At 45.1% G+C, this 17,989-nt stretch overlaps 1 protein-coding gene across 1 annotated transcript in view; it reads left to right on the top strand.

The window, feature by feature from the left end:
* The first annotated feature begins 10,044 nt into the window (after positions 1-10,044).
* Positions 10,045-17,989, top strand: part of LOC126536489 (uncharacterized) — an 83,088-nt gene continuing 75,143 nt past the window's right edge. The window contains exon 1 of the mRNA XM_055074042.2: positions 10,045-10,317. The gene's annotated coding sequence lies outside the window, so the exon portion shown is untranslated. The remainder of the gene's footprint in view (positions 10,318-17,989) is intronic.

Raw genomic sequence — 17,989 nt, 5'->3', positions numbered from 1 at the left:
TCTGACACATACCTACGCATCTTCGCTATTTCGCACATCTCTCCCTGAGCCTTTTAGGTTTGCTTTGATGTTGAAAGCGCTGTCGAGCTACAGCTAGAAGTTTCATACTTTAAGGTCTCATACTTACGCGCTACAGTGCGAAGTGACTCGTAGGAATATTTGCTGTTTTCCATAGCAAAGTTTTTTTAGTGCATGACAAGGAAACGCTATGTCCTCTAGATGCACAAACTGTTCGATTCTGTGAGTTCAGTATGTGTTGATGAACGTGTAATTTTACCACAGGAAGAAACACCATCTTATACTAATCTTCGACATTACTGTAGACCTGGAAGAACGAGAAATAATGAACGAAGCACGCCTTTCTTCTTATCTGAAAACTTGGCATACATGAAGAAATGTAAAGCGCCTTTACTATAAGAGAGAGAGGAAAAAAGGTGCTTTGAAAACAGAAAAAAAGAAAGAAAGAAAAGATAGCTGACAGCCATCTCCAAGAGTTCACTTCCATTTCTTATTTTTTTAGTTATTTGTCAGAGAAGACTTGCATTGCGTGAACGACGCAACGCTGTTTCGATTGTTCGCAGATAGGAACTACATAGTTTAGCATTTATGTGACGATCGCGCTTGCGTTTGGCGACAGACACGTTGCGCTTATTCGCTTCCTTACTCGTACACGGAGCGCTGAGGTTACGTGCACGTCACGCTAATGTACTCTGTGGGTTAGGCAAGAGCCTCTTCTCCCCATCACCTTATAATAACTCCACTTGCTGGCATTCTCGCACAAGACGTTCATTTCTCGCCGTTCGGCCCAAACAGTGGCGCGAACAGAAGAAGAACACAGCGCTCATCCCGCAAAGCGATGTCGTGGTGGCGGCTGCCCAAGGTCCAGACATCGGATACTTGTTTGCTTCGCTTTTAGCGTCGGTGTAGGGACTCTGATCAGTTCGTGCAGTACCCCAACCGCGCCGCTCGCGGTAACCTTGAAAAGTGTAGTCGCGTAACTGCACAGGCCGCGACAATCGCCCACCAAATGAAAGAGCGAAGCTGCGATAGAGTTCTCATTTTCTGCATAGAGCTCAGCGCTGTGCTATGGAACGCATGAATTTCCGGATTCGAACCACAGCGAGAACCAGTAGTAGCAGTATGCGCGTAGGCGTAATCTTCGCGGGAAAAACATTTGATCGGCGCCATATGCAGTTACCCAAAGCCTTCGCTAATGGCGTCCTTTTATTTGCTCTTTTTTGTATTTCTTTCTTTCTTTACTTCTTATTGTTGCAGTGAACGGGGTAACGATTTTTCAAAACAATGCAGCGGCGCCCCCGAGTTCCTTGTGAATAATTACTCCGCACAAAAGCGACATACGCAGATGTCCACTCTCGGAAGATAATGGCTATAGCGCGGAATAGGAAAAACGTATAGCCTCTCGTAAAGCGCTAAACGTCGCTGCTGGGAAATAAAGACGAAGTACGGTATATATCTTTTTGGTACACAAGAAATATTCGTTTCTGCCAGAATTAATGTTATTTACGAAAGATGAAACCTTAGAATATTCCTTAATGGAAAATGGCCGAAAACGTTGTGTATGAAGTAAAGTAGAGAGGAGCTCTATCACACTGCGGGGACAACGCTTTCATATCAAGTGCCGGATACGATGGGAGTTGACTGCAGATCTAATGCGTAGATGGCGGACACTGAGAGTGTTTTGAGGACGGCGAAATGCAGAGAAGAAGAAAAACAATGTCGTACAAGAGGTGTTCATAGTAACATACATGAGTAATGTTTCGAATGCTGCTCTCAAAAGCCCGTTAAATATGCTTAGGACGATTACTGCCTAGCTTTCTTGTCTTAACTGCTCGGCGTACAGAAGAAGAGCGAAAATGACAACCGCATAATTTTGTTTTTAACGAGATGCGTAATAGTACATTGCTTGTGCAGTGTGGGCCTGCCTTTCTGCGTCAGACTTGCCTTGCGCAATTTCTTCCCGTATGCGCGAATCCATTGGACATTATCATGACAAATAATTGACACCGTATAGTAAAAAAGTAGCACAAGGCAATAGATGAGTAATGCATCAAAGTGTGAAGCATGCGAATTTTCACGGCTGCATCGCCTAACGCCCTAATAATGAAAGTAATCTATAACAGCGAGATGAATGGGCGGAAACAACTTTATTGAAAATCCGGCAAAAATGAACGACCCAAGCTCAGGTCTCCCTTGAGGGGACTCCGAGGCCTTGCATCGTCGCCGCCTCTCAGGCCCGTGTGGACTGTCCACTCTTGTGAATTGAGCCCCATCGCTATCTACAGGGTGTCACAACTAACGTTAGCCAAGCTCTTCGACATAAGATATGGAATATACGAGAACGCAGCCAACGGTGACGCGCAAAAAATAATTACGTGAGCCGCATCACATTGAAAACTGAATCGTGCGTTTTAATGCAGAATTATCACCTTTATATCAAAATTCGCGCCGCCAATTCACTAATTAAAGATGTATATAATCTTGTTTAATTATCGATAGTTCAATAATGAAGAAATCCTCCTGCTGCTGTATGTCACAGCTGATACAGTGCCATTGGTGGCATCCACCCTGTATAGACAGTTTATACAGGGTGTCCCAGCTAACGTGAGCTGGGACACCCTGTATAGACTACCTGAGTACTGTAAAGTAGAAATTGTTTAGCGCACGCAATTATCAGTCTTTTGATAGTAGACAGCTGCAGTGTAACACTGTCTTACGTGGCTGTGGGAATGCTCTAACAACATAGTACTAGTCATCGTCACAAAACTGTCACCTAAGCATGCAATGCGTTGTTACAGTATAGTAGTCATCGAGTTAAATGATTAAACTAAATCATGTGTCCATCTCGGTGGACTACTAGCATTACGGCCCACAATTTGAATCACTGCATATGAAAGTGCTGAGTAATTAAATTCCGCAGCATGAAAAATAGAGTAAGTTATTCGGCGACATCAGTGCTGCGTATATCTTGTCGTCGTAGGCCACGAGGAGAGTGTATTAGGATCAACCGTCTTAAATACAGTTTATTCGTTTCTAAGCAGAAAGACAGCCCATGGCGAGAAGTTGTTCTAATAAAAAAAAAAGAATTGAGTTAAGAGTCAGAGAGTTGCTATACCTTGTCGAGAAATAAGTTATCTTGTAAAAAATGTGTTGGAAAGTTAAATGTACGCACAGTAATAACAAGAACAAAAACCCACACATACCCTATTCCTCAAGAAAAAACATAACTGAAGTTAGACTTTGTTACTAATGCAATTAGCATTGTTTGCCGATTTCAGGCGTTTTAAATCTGTGCATCCATCCATCCGTCCGTCCGTCCGTCCGTCCGTCCATCCGTCCATCCATCCATCCATCCATCCATCCATCCATCCATCCATCCATCCATCCATCCATCCATCCATCCATCCGTCCATCCGTCCGTCCGTCCGTCCGTCCGTCCGTCCGTCCGTCCGTCCATCCATGTTTAGGTGAGGACGATGTGGAAAAAAGTCCTCCTGCAGTATTGGCCAATCCCCCGCAGTGGGTACGCGCCATAATAAAAAGACATCCTATCCTATCCTATCCTGTCACCCTGCAGCCTTTATCGGCGCTTAGCCCGATACTGCCCCTTTTTAGACTTTTTGTCCGTGCTCCAAACAACTGGCAGATGTTGAATAAAGCTGAATTGAAAAACATGGCGTAAATCCAAAACAGTCCTCACCTAAGCAGCCCGCATCCCACTATCCAGTTCCTCACTATATTCTCCGTCATGCGCGTGATTTCTAACATACTCCGCCCCCGACATTTTTCTTTGATGGGTCTTTCCTAAAGTGTGCACTTTAGGAGCCAACACGTAGTCTGTACCTTCCCTAACGCTTCGCTAACTTCATGGGGAGGAATGGCTGTAAGTCGTCTAACTGCTAAAAAATTAGCAGGTGTAAGAACATCAAAGTCTGTAGCACTGGCACCCAGAACCACAATCTCTTTCGTAGCTCAGCGGTATTAGCACCAACACCGCAACGAAGAATGCGCCGATGAATGCCATTCCCAATGAGGTGTGTGCAGTGCTGATCTGGGGATAGCAGTTCGGGGCATTTCACGTCGTTCTAAATCGTTGCGTTGTCGAGTCGAGTCCTCATGCGAAGGACGCATTCTTTGTCCAAGAACGGACGGAGGACCCGAATGCGCGAAGTTTTCTCGGGTGTGTTGTCATCAGACAGTGCGAAGATGTCGTTATTAAATGCCTGCAACTGCATGTTCTTCAGCCATACTTCTTCGCTTGCTCGTATTTCCCGAGCACAAATGGGACCTTGCCATGGAGGATGGGCGCGCCTTTGACAATTGTGGATAAATATATTCACCCGTGCAGCTATCCTAGGAATATTATGCCAGCGATTGTATTTGGTTGCGTCTAGTGTGGGCATTAATATTGTACACTTCGACACCAGAACAATCTCCATCGGGCTTCTTTCTTTGAGCAATGAAATTTTCGGATTGGCGGTTTCCTCTTCTTTCTTTGGCCATGCTTGTGGCGTAGTAGCTAGCCAATCGGGACCATACCGTCCCAATTTATTTACTCCTAGGCTGCGGGTTGATACACCTCTCGTCACAAGGTCCACGGGAATATATTTCCGGTGCAGTGACCCCAGGAAGTTGGCTCCATGTGGGTTTGAGCTTCAATGACTCGGTTGCAAAGAGATGGTTCCATCTAATCACTATAGATCGAATCGTGAAGAGACAGATGCTATAATCGGTCCAACAGTAATATGTAATGTTCTGTGGTAAAGTCTGTCTTATAAAAGCTGTCAACCTGGCTCCGAGGCAAGCTGCAATCAATTCAAGTTTTGGCAGCGTCAAACGTTGTAACGGAGCAACTCTTGCCTTTGCTAGAAGTTGTTGGACACAAATTCTATCAGACGCATCCTCAGCTCTCAGATACGCAAGAACACCATAGGTATGAGGGCTGGCGTAAGTGAATACATGTAGTTGGTATCGTGCATCATTGTCTTTGAGATCTGTTAGCGAGCATCACTTGATAAAAAAGAAATCCTTCAAATATGCAATATCTGACATCCACTGGCACCACTCTTCGTTAAGTGGGTCAGGCAACGATGCAATGCAATCTAGTTCTTGGGTCGCGATCCTTCGAAAAACCCTTTCGGCTTCGTATGGTGTCCTTCGTATGGTGTCCTCGTATTGTGTCCTTCATGTCCTCCACAACCGACTACAGACGGTTGTTGAGAACATGAAGCGTCGAGAGCGCAAACTGTTCAAATTAGATGGGTTCGTTCACCTCATTCGCAATCATTGTGATTTAGGACCGTCGAGATGGTTTGGGTGCAGAAATACATGACGGTTTGGGTGCGGAAATACGTCCCCCATCAGAAGCAACAGCTGGTGAGAATGATTCCTGGCTTCGTGAGTCTTCCGCACTAAAAAACATAATGTAGGAAAAGTTCTCCTGCAGCTTTTATCGGCGCTTAGCGCGATACCATCCCAATATGGTATACGTCCAAAACAATTGTTGTTGTTGTTGCCTCAAAACATGGCTCGTACCCACGAGGGGGATTGGGCACACTGGATGGATTGAAACGTACACAATTTGAGAACACAGATTTGGAGAGGACCTATACATCAACTAAATAAAGAACAAAACAAAATAAACAAAAAAAAAAAGGTCCCACGGTGGGTATCCTAGGCAGCGTAGCCTTCCGGATGCTTCACTGAACTTATGCAGAGCAGCAGTCAGTGAACCATGGCTTGTGCCTAATTGACAGGCACCAAAAGACAAAATGTTTAGTGTTGATAGTGCTAAACCTAGTTTACTTGTTGGAAATATGAGGGATAATCTGCGGAGGGAGGAGAAGCGGTGGCAAGAAAGAACGGAATGGTCCATAGCTTCTAGTTCATTGCAAAAAGAGCCGAGGTTAGTTGTGAATAAACCATATTTGTGAAGGCAAAAATTTAGGTGGGGAACTCTAGAGAGGAAGCTTGATAACGTCACCTCTCATTGGCGTGGAAGGCATTTGCTTGTGTTCCACCGAAATTTTAGGTGTAGAATATCATCTGCGGAAAGTGTGTATGATCCATTAAAATTCAACAATAAAAGGCGTTTAAATCTAGCTCCTGTTATAAAAGAGAAATCAGGAAGAACATTTAAAACCAGACCATTTAGTGATGATTGCGCGAGTCAGTCAGTTGATTAATTTGAAAAAATTCCACTATGTCCGGGGACCCAGACAAAGTGGGCTTCAGACAAATTGTTTAGGACAGGAATCGTAAATAAGCTCAAAAGTTTTGACCAATTATTAGAAATTAAATGTGTACAGACCGAAAGCGCATCTGTAACAGCTATTACTTTAGATTTCTGTGGACCCAATTTTCGGATGGCCATTATAATTGCCATAAATTCAGCAAGGAATGTTAGAGTGAAGTCAGCGAGACGGTGAGCAAAAGACCAGTTAAGTTGATTTGAAAAGATCCCGAAACCGGCCGTCACTAAATATTGTTTTGAGTCCGTAGAAATCACCAAGTGAGGTGAAAATTGACTACTCTGATCTGGAAGGAAACCTTCAAGTATGCGAACAGGAAATACATTTGCGTGTTTTGGAAAAATCTCATCAAAAATCAGTTTGCATTGAACGAATTAGGTTTTGAAGAAATCAGGCTCGGTAGACGAACTTGAAGTTTTGATAAGAGCAGCTGAACAAAAACAACTTGTGGCTGTCGGTAACGCCGCCAACCTGTTCTGAAAAATGTTTCGAGAGAAAGGATGAAAACGGGTTGCAAAGGGCAGCGGAATGCATCGTAAAGCTTCAGGAAGGTCAGGGCAGTAAGTTGCTTGAATCTGGATTCAAGCGGAGTAATTACAGACTTCAGTTAAAGCGCATTGTTAGCCGCACAACTTGGCAGCCCAAGGCAGAAGCGCAGCGCTTGCCTTTCCAGTAGTGTTAAAGGTATTAGCTTCTATGCTGCACATCATGAAAAAGGAACACCGCCAAATTCGAGAACGGGGTGGACGTAAAGTTTATAAATCACCAGCAACGTAGCTCTACCCATTCCTGCGTTTTTATTATCTAACCGGCGCAACAATGCCATTGCACGTTCTCCTTTTCTAGCATCTGATTCGATTATCTGCTGCCAGTTTAGCTTACCATTATAAGTTATCCCTAAGTACTTCAAAGCTGCAATGCCTCTCCTAAACAGCCCACACCCCACTATCCAGTTTTTCGCCGTCTTCTACGCACCGCACGCGATTTCCAACAACATCATAAGCACGGCAACTTGCTCTCTGTAAAGAGCCCAGTCGGATACAAAGACATGGGGCAGAATAACTGCGATGACGACTGATCTATTCCATAAAAAAATTCCACCCAAAGAGGCAATGCTACGAAATCTAGCCTCGTTCTTGGACTTCACTGAAACCTTAGGTTCCTACAGTTCGTGTAGCGAGGAGACTGTGTAAGCAAGTAACCACGCAGCAGGAATTGAGAGGTAGTCGTCAAAAAGTGAGGGTGTGGGTTACATATTAGATAAAGATGACGAACGACGTGCACTTGCATGTGGGTTTGAGCGGTGCGCATGTGTCTCAGATTCGTGACTGATTCTAACAGTCAGTATGGACGATTCTCGACTGTTCTCTGGGAAATGGACCCAATTTTTCCGCCCGTCTACCGCAAGGACTCCTTTGTCCCACATTTTATAATGACCAAAATTCAACCCGTGAGAAAAGATTGCAAGGCTTTTGTTGAGTGCGTTCTAGTGTGAGGTTCACTGAAAAATTTGCAGAGTTCAGAAAACCTATTTATTCATTTATTTACAAAATATACTGCAGTCCAATATTTTCAGGCCAGAAAGAAGTAGGGAACAAAGGTTAAGAATCAGCAACGTAATAATAATTGAAAGGCTATACAAAGTGCGAACACTAAACAAAGCTTTGCAAAGAGCTTTAGGCACAGGAGAACTTATAATGCTGGCAGCACGACAATATTACAACAAAATCAGAGCCAATCATCAATGAGAACGTAAGACTGTTCAATTGAGTGAAGAAAGTACCCAGTGGTAAATATTTTGTCAGGCAAAAAATTCGGAGAGTGTTCGGGGAAAGAAGGAGTCTTTGAAGGCATTAGTATTCGCGTACAGAAGAGGGGGCGTTAGTCTATAAGGATCGTAGTGTTTTTTTTTTTTTTTTTTAGTACCGTGCATGAAGCCTGGAGTTAAAGCGGCAGGTTTGTTTTATGGGTATGCCATTGCACAGGTTATACAGAAATTAAATTTAGCACGTTTCCTGCGGAGTTGCAGAGCAAGTATGTTATTTGTTTTAATTACTTCTTTCAGAGAATCGTATCGCAGGTAGCTGCTATATTCTTATGTTGCTATAATAAATCTTATTGCTATTCTCTTGATTTTCTCAAGTACGTCAATATCCGTCATAGTAAATGGCTCCCAAGCCCCTGAAGCCTAGTACAATTGAGACCGTGTAGTTGTATTATATGCTAAAAGTTTCACAGAACTGGGTGATTAAGTCTGTCCCACAATAAAGCCAATTTTACACGTTCTGGAGAGCATATAGGGTCGATATGAGAATATCAAGTTGAGTGGCACGTGATTGTGTCGCCATTATATTTAAGAAGGTGAACACATGAATTAGTAACATTGACAACAGTGTAATAATATTTATGGTGTCACTTCTTGTTTGCAATAAACATGTAAACGGTTTTTTTTAAGTTTAGCTTCATTTTCTATGCACACCAATATTTTCATACCGTCCATGCTTTGATTTAGAACACTTTGATCGGCATAGTCAAGTTTAAAGTCGTAGAAGATAGGCCGTCGTCCGCGAAAAGACAAATGCTCACGCTCTGTAAAACACAGATGGAACACAGATGGCTAAATCGTTAACATAAACAATAATACAAAAAATAATCGAGGGCTGGAAACGCTTCTCTGCGGGACACCAGAATTAACAGATTTCTTATTATAACAACGACCATCAACATCGACAAATTGTTTGCACGTTACAACACATGAACAAATCCCTTTAGTTTTTATTCCTGCAACGATATAGTTCAGTTTAGTAAGGAAGCACGAATGAGTAACCATGTCCAATGCTTTGCTGAATTCAAGAACGATGACGTCTGTCCGGTACGTGGCCAGACAGACGATGATGGGGAGAGTAGACGCCATCGTCATCCCAAAAACTCCTTCGGTGAAGATATCCTACAGCTTTATACGATGCCATTTCCGCGCCCGAACGCCTCTTTTGAGGTTGTGTTCTGTATTATTTCACGCGCACGAAAATATTACAACCTCCTCTCCCTTCTATTTTTTTAATGATTTCACCATTCACTATCTAGAATGTTCAACGAGACTGGCTAACCAGAGGCAGGCTATTCTGGCCGGCCTCTTCTCTCTTTTTCAATACCTCTTTCACAAGGAAGCGTGTACAAAGTGCAGAAACCTGACAGTTGCCCTCAGGCAACACATGAACACATGTAGTAAATTAGAAAAGGACATGCATCAGCCCAAGAAAGATCACAAATGACGCGAAAAAGCTTGCCTTCGTGATAAATATAATCTTCTGTCTTTTTTTAAAATCCTGCTATCCGTGGAGTGCCCTCCGACAGCACAGTTACGCCCGCGGCGTCATTTTCATATTCCGCGCGTTGTCTCCATCAACTCGTTTTATTTCGTTTTAGCTCACGGCGGGCCGCAGAAATTGCGTTTGCGCGACCACGCGCAATTTGCGAGTCGCGTTTTGCGCGTCCGTCACAGTCAGCGCCACAGCCGCCTCCGCGACCGCGAAATCATCTCCTTCCCAGCCGACACCCCACGAGCTGCTCGTGTGGTTACTCTATTCCCTCTCTCCCATCGCTCTCTCTCTCATTTCTCCTCCTTTTTATCCCCACCCGACGCGCCTTTCGGTCGGCGTCGAGGCGCTTTGCGGCTCACGTGGCCCGTCGTGACGGCGCTGTGACGTCGCATCGGCTTCTCGCGTTCCCATTGGTCGCGGCGCGAGTCGGCGGGGAAGGTGGGTTCAAAAGCGCTGGCCCGGCTGCCGCTCTTCGGGAAAAAAGTTGGGAGCGCACTAGCGGCCACATCCCGAAAGCGACTCCGATCGCAGGAAAAAGCGCTTCCACTTTCCCGGTCTCCGCTGGCCGGCATCGTCGCCCTTCGAGAAAAAGAAAGAGAGAACCCGCCCCGGGCCGTGCCGTCTTCGTCGTCGTCATAGTCGTAAACGTCGATTTCCCTCCGGTAAACGGCAGGGCTTGCCGTCGCTCCACCACTTCGAGAGTCTCTAGCAAAGAACACTTCGTCAAGGTGAGTGACAGGCACAGTTTCTCTTGACAAGAGAGAAAAAAAAAAGCTTGCTACGGCACTGGCACCTTATCCGCAGATAATAACTGTTGCCCCTAATGAACCGATCCTTCAATTTGCCGCTGGCATAGCCATGCACGTGCTGCCTGCATTCGGTGGAGTGTCAGCGTTTGTTTCCTGAAGCCCGTATCCTGTGTAGTAAAGAGATGCAGAAGGGAAACTTTGCGAGGACAGCTGTACAGTACGCCCTTTGAACTGAAGTGATATCCGCTCGCGAATGGAAAGCTACTTTTGTTGGAAAGTCAGCGTACATAATTTTCCCTCTAAATACGTGCCGCAGAAAAATCGTATGTCGTAAGCTCCGAAAGTGGGTCTTAAGGCTAAGCGTTGAGAACATTTGTCGACTGTAAATATATCGATTATAGAAAATTAAAGAAAAATAATGCGCAATATGGCCAAGGGAAATACTTATCAAGAGAAGTCATTTCTCACTCATGAAAAAAAAAACATGTATATATTAACTCGTTTCCCATGTTGTAACTTGACGCAGGATTATTGCACGCGTGTCATAATTTTCAGGCGCATTAAAACGTCAGTAATTTGGAGTTCTCACCCTGTATAGCGTCTTGCTTCATTTCAGCTGTTAGCCGTTGGCGAATGTTTTGATATTAAATTGAAATCGAGAAGTAGCATAGTTTTGTCCTCGTATTTGTTTAACTGACACACCTAAAGGAGGACGCAATTTTGTAATACATCACGCTGAAGTCATAGAGGCAAAATACTTAAAATATTGTACAGTATGCGTCGTTGTCGGTCTTAGGCTATTGCAAGACATGAGCGAAACGTGGTATACGCTAATGCAATTATAAAGTGCCTCTTGTATTAAGCATTGCACAGCTATGCAGATAGCAGCCAGACTCAAAATTTCCAGTAGTGTCGAGCGAATGAGAAAGACGCTCTCTTCCGAGTGCGCAGTTGAACGAGAAAACAAGAACTGAAGCGGCCCATAAGGCAAGTGATGCATTTCCGACGGCGTGGTTTGCATCGAGAAAGACGCCAGAGGGATGTACGTGTCTGAAGTGAGCAAAACAAAGTGGGCTGGGCGCAAAACAGCGGCGTTTTGAGGGGAAATGCTGCTGCTCGGCGATGAAAAAAAAGATGGGAGCAATGCGCGCTTTGCATTGAATAGGGTACAGAGGGCCCCAAAGTAAATTGAAAGTCTAAATATACTATATTCCGAAAACCCACAGTATTGACGCAGAAGTCCTGTTTTGTTAACGTCCGAAATGAGGTTCGTGACACGTTTGCATAGCGGAACGCAGTTTCGCAATATTCATAGTTTCGATGTTTGTGTGTCTCGAGGGTGCTGGTACGAAATAATTTCGCAGCCAATAGCTAAAGGTTTAACGTGCGCTGTTCAAAAAAGCTGAAGAAAACCTACCGTGTGCTTCAGTAACTTTAGGAGATGTTCTGGCAACACTTATTTCAAGAACTAAATATCGACGTGAAACAAGATTTGCAAAGCTACCTCAATAGGGTCTCAGAGCGGAAACTCAAGGGCCTGTGAGACAACTAGTGCGCGAGCACCACAAGCTACTCGCGCTCATAATTAATCTACAGCCTTTTCTTATTAACCCGTGATTGAAGGGTACAAGCGACCCTTGCTTCTAGGTTCCTCCGTGAATCACTGAGAGATCTTCCGACCTTTAGGTGCGTCAGTGCTATTTACTGGTTTTGCGGCCAGAAACTACGCCTAGGCTCGTATTCACAGCAAAGTTCTTATGCTAAACGTGTTCTTAAAGCCAAAACTCAGCCAATGGTGATGGTGGAGATGATATTATTACTTCTAATACATTACCAATGTGACCAGCGAATTGCGGGCAGCTCTGAGAAAAGAAAAAGGAAAGAAAAGGTTGCGTGAATTCAGGTCCAGATGAATAGAATGGATGACGTAGTTGGAATGACATTTAATCGTTCGAGACTTCGTAACGTGGGGCAATATTTCTGCGCAGAGGCGTCTTTGCGTTTCACCTCATACTTGAATGCGTCCGCCGCTGCTGGTGATCGAACACGCGACCTTGTGCTTAGCTGTGCATAGCTGCTTCGCAGTTGTGGATTATCTTCAGGTTTTCTTGTCTACGTTCGACATTCAACCGGTGTCTTTGGCCGTGCTTTCTGTTCTGTTGGACTCGTCTTTCGTAACTGTCGAAGTGATTCAAATTTCTGAATTTATGACTATTCGCGAATTTAGGCGAGGGCACCACACAAATAAGATACTTGCTTTTGCCTTATTAACATGCGTGGTGTCTCCTGTCAAATAAAGAGTCAATATGTCAGACCATTTTAATTCTTACGAACCTAATTCATGCGATCTTAGTTTTCGTCAACTGTGCCAACAACGTTGTCGTTCGATACATTAACGCGCTTATATTGCTAATGTGCAAGCAGAACCGCTAGGGTACCGATATTTATGCTCAAGAGCAATGTGTCACACAACTTATCGCGCCAAGGGCTAATTTGTCAATGTACAGGTTCCTTCCTTATCACTGTTATTTCCCGCACCTTTCCTCTTTAAAGCGCATTATCCTTACCCATGCATATAAAAAAGCAAACAGCCTCACTCTACGTTTGGATAATGGGCTGCTGTTAATGGGCGATTAGGTTCATTTTGGCAACAGTTATTGCACCACTCGCAGGAACTTGCGCATAAGCCTGCTTTATTTTTCTTCCCTCCACCACCACCACCACCACCACCACCAAATATAAGTCGACAACGGAACTTATAAAACTACAAGGTATAAATAACAGTCCCATAGGAATTTTCGGAAGTAGTCGAAGCGTAAGAGTGCTCGTTAGTGCGAGTTTGGTAAATGTATGAACATGGAACCAAACGATAATGTTCAGGACTGCGCCACTTATCAAAATCAGGCTCTTATTAAATATCCAGGACAGAGGGCATAGCAGTCGACCCGATCAGCTACGCAAAATGTGGAGCAAGTGGGGCGAATAAACATGAGCGCCGGCCGGTTTACTCCCGAGTGGCTCGGTGCAGAAGCCTTTTACTGGGACCCCGCGGGAATAACGAGTTGCAGCTTTCCGTATGGCATCGCGCTTGACCTCACTGGATGCGGGCTTAACGCCAGCGCTGCGGACTCAACTTTCATACTCTGATTGCTCACAGATTTCGCGTCCTTAGTTTTGAGAAAAATAAAGGACTGATCCCTTTAAAACGCTGCTACAAGCAAAACTAGTGCAATAGGTTCTGTCTTTTTTTTTCTCTTGTGTGCGTGTGTATGCTGTGTGCGTTTGACAAAGTAGAACACCGACCTTTCCACTATAAGTGCTGTTGTGGCTAGAGCGGCGTTCGGGGCATTGAATCCAATAGTAAGAGGCGATGGGAATATTGGTGGCAGAACAGTAAGGGAAACGACAAGAAACGGACACCTACAAAAACAAATTTCACAATAAAGGGTAAAAAATTTGGTTATGGGCATTTATCATGGGCTTTTTTTTTGTTTTCTTTTTTTCCTTTTTTAATCTAGGTAGAACATTAGGCAGTATAATAGCAAGAGCTTGGTCGTGCTACCCCCCGACCCGTTCCAAAAGGGACGCTAAGAACATCCATCCATCCATCCATCCATCCATCCATCCATCCATCCATCCATCCATCCATCCATCCATCCATCCATCCACCCATCCATCCATCCATCCATCCATCTCACCCACCCACCCACCCCCCCATCAAGCCCTTCGACTTCTACGTCAAGTTGTAGGAAATGAAGGAAAAAGGGTTTATTTAGCTTAGGTACACGGTCCAGTAGGGAAGCCCACTCCATGCAGGAGCAAGTTAAACGTCTAAGTTCCCATCAGGACCCTCTCTCCTCACTCTCGAAAAGTCTCGGCTTTAATACCGTCGTCTTCCCTAGGCGAGTCGACTAGGGAATCTGAAGACTGTGCACCAGCAAATCACCATCGTCGACTCCGTGGCGATATCCCGCCCATGCTCGCCATAACCAGCAGTAACTCCGCCTCCGAAGGAACTGGTTAGGGATCTGTGGAAAGAAATCAGCCGGTGACACCTAGTTCGTTCGTCGTTGACCCCCCCCCCCCCCCCCCCCCCCCTTTCTTCTTCCCTCCGGCTACCAGGTGAAGGGCGGGCTGAGGGACTTTCGTGGAACCCCGCAACAGCCGGTTTACAGGCTGTCTTGACGGCTGGATAAGGGCCGAGGGATGGGTGGTGATTTGTTTCGTCTACTTAACTGCAACTATCAATTTGTTGTCGTCGTTCCCTCCCTTTTATCCTTTGTTCAGATTTCCAGGTGATGGTGGGGTGAGCGCTTTTAGTCGTTGTCCATGCCGCGTGGACGTCTGGATAGGAGCTGCGGTGGTTTGACACGTGGCATACGTTCAATTGGTTGTGTTGAGAAGTAGCAGCGCGCTAAGCCACTGTACGGACTGTTCAGCTTTTCTTCTCTTTCTTTCTTTTGTCTCTTACTGCTGCATAGGAATCAAATAGACAACGATTGATCCCACCCTTTCTTTTTACTGTCTTTGTTCTGTATCGAGCACCTCACCTACTTTCTTTCTATGTGGTTCTGGAGGACACAGTGAAATTGCCTCATTGTCCCAATATGTTTTTTTCTACGTCTAAAATCAACTTAAAGAAAACTTCATTTTCTAATATGCAAAAGCCACTTCATTGTTTGCATAAGCACGTAAGACATGGTTACAAACCAAGAGACAATGCAATTATTTATATACCAAACCCGTTGTGTAACTTTGAATGAGTGAGGGCGGTTGCACTAATTCGATTGCCACATCACAATCCTGTCCAGACGGTTAGGTCATACTATATAAGACGCCATCATTGAAATGCGCTTGCTCCGTCTGGGCAGCCTGGAGAGTGTAACAGCGTAACGTTAGTGAGCAGGCGCAAGATAAACAAGAGAAGCTATCACTGTCTGAGGTTAGCGTAGTAGCGATGACTAACACCTCCGTTGCAATGGAAGTCCGGGTAATCGCGAGCCCTGGTTTGCGCGCCCTGGTCTTCGATGAGGAGGAGATAGACAGGGCCAGATCGAATTGGAGTTTTCTTGCAATAACCGTGCAGCAGTGGTCATGTGTCGGATCACAAGTGAACGACTAAGAGTTTTTCGCTGTGTGCCGGAAGGGTAATTCATACCAGCGTTTTCACATTCGGCGCCCACGCTTTAAGATGACATCGACGATTTCTTGTAGAGAATGTCTTTACAAAGGGCGACAGACAGGGTAGCAGAACACCGCTTCTATTTAGATAGTACAACTACGGCTGTAACCTTAGAATTGAGGATGATTCAAAGAAAGGCTGCCTGCTTTTTGTCTTATTGCTGTTTCCCGATCTCTCGCTTTCCTTTTTTTTTCTTTTGTGTGTGTCTAGTGTGGCCGCACGTTGTGATTTATTGGAAAGGGCGAATCTCCTCATTGTCAGGGTTTTCAGCGAGGAATATGGTATGGGCAGCGCAAAACATTTTATTATGGCCACGGACTCCTTTGTTGGACTTGGGTCAGCAGTACTCCGTGGTCAGCAGGGACTGCTCTGCACGGTAGGCTGCATGAAAATGAAGGGCCGGTAATGTGATTGCGAGACGCTTGCCAGACGCTTTTTTACTGACCGACAAAAACTTTGAGGTAGTGGGGTATAGCCACCGTGTCACATGTTGCAAATTCCACGTTTTAGTTGTTCTTGACAGTTTTGTATTGATTTCGGTCTTGACTGGGAGTGTCAGTATTTGATTCGCGGAGTGCGAAGTTTTAAGTGGCAGATTTCTTTCTCGAGAAGTGCTCTTAAACGGAATTCTATACGCGGTTTTTGCTGCTATATGGAACGAATGATTTTTGTCAATGGATCTGCTGGCAAAATGCCGCATACGTTTTAGTTAAGCTTGCGACCATCTCGTGTTACAACTATCGTATATATTTTCTCTCCGTACACGTACATGTCCAAACTAAAGCATAATAGCGTCGGCAAGTGAGGCAGCGTTGTCAGTTAGCCTCCAACGTAAGAGTAGTAGTAGGTTCGATTGTACCGCAGGCCAAGCTACTGACATTAGCCACTGAAGACGGCGGATGTTAACATGGTTTCCCATTTGTGGCATTGCGCCCATATTTTATTTATGGAAAAAAATAACGAAGTCGCTGCGCATCCAGAAGATCAAAAGTGAGGCGAAGGCACGCCAAATGCAAATACAGAGGGCATGACGTCACTTTTTATATATGAGCTCTCAAGAAAGGTAGACAGACAATCATGCACCGAGAATACTCCTGGATGATAACTTTCGGTTCGTGCTTTGTGGTCAGTTCTTCCTCTTGGGTTTTTGCCAATTCATCCATGGCTTGAGGATACGAATCCGGTCAGCCACTTGGGTAAGCTTCTTTCCGTCTCGAACATAAGCTGAAATTTGCGCAGTTCTTGTCAACCACCTTGTGATTATTGATAGCGATAGGTGTGACTAAAAAAGAGATAGAAAAAGAAAGGAAGTGAATGTCAGGAAAGCTAATCAGTCGAGCATCCCGCGTGCATCGATACGCTGAAAGCAAGGGAAAAGGGAACAGGAAAGGGACAACAAGTAGAGAGTGAAAGTGTGAATACTGGGACATACGGACAATGGGACACGCATCAGAGTCTCACAAATGATCACTTCACACACACACACACACACACACACACACAAACACACACACACACACACACAAACACACACACACACACACACGCACACGCACACGCACACGCACACGCACACACACATATATATATATATATATCGAGAGAGAGAGAGAGATGAGTTGGGAAAGACAAGGACGTTAACCGGAAGAACTTCTGGTTTGCTACCCTGCACTAGGTGAAAGAGGCAAGAAGGGTGGAAACAGTCGGCGGACACGGCAAAAAAAAAAAAATTATGGGGTTTTACGTGCCAAAACCACTTTCTGATTATGAGGCACGCCGTAGTGGAGGACTCCGGAAATTTCGACCACCTGGGGTTCTTTAACGTGCACCTAAATCTAAGTACACGGGTGTTTTCGCATTTCGCCCCCATCGAAATGAGGCCGCCGTGGCCGGGATTCGATTCCGCGACCTCGTGCTCAGCAGCCCAACACCATAGCCACTGAGCAACCACGGCGGGTGACACGGCAAAGGCGGGAGAAAATACTATAGATATAACTTCTCAAAGCAACACCAGGGCTACCAGACGATGCAGCGAGGGGTTAATAATCCTTTTGATCACCTCAGTTTCTTCAACGCGCACGGGATCTTCGGTGCACGAGGATCTTGAGTTCTAATCCGCCAGAATGCTGTCGCCGTGGCCTCAAAAAGAATTCACAGCGCCTTGCTCAGCCACAGAATGCCATGATCACTGACTCCCCTCAGCGGAGGTCCACCAGCATATCCGGTATATCACCCGATTCTTGAAAGACGTCGTTTCACAGTGCAGGCCTGTTTAGCATATTTAATCAAGCTTTCACTGCATTTATAGCAGCTGTCCTCACTAGGCTTTTTTCCGGAGATATAAAAAAAGTTTTTGGCAGAAGAAGTCGCCAGAAGATAAAACTGTGCTTGCTGCCAGCCAGAATTCCATTGCGGGTCCTCGACGTAGAAGTCTTCGCCGTCACATCGTCATAGTCATCCTGTCAGCGC

This window comes from Dermacentor andersoni, chromosome 4, assembly GCF_023375885.2.
Source record: "Dermacentor andersoni chromosome 4, qqDerAnde1_hic_scaffold, whole genome shotgun sequence".
Taxonomy (NCBI): Eukaryota; Metazoa; Arthropoda; class Arachnida; order Ixodida; family Ixodidae; genus Dermacentor; species Dermacentor andersoni.
This window is presented reverse-complemented; position numbering and strand designations above follow the sequence as displayed.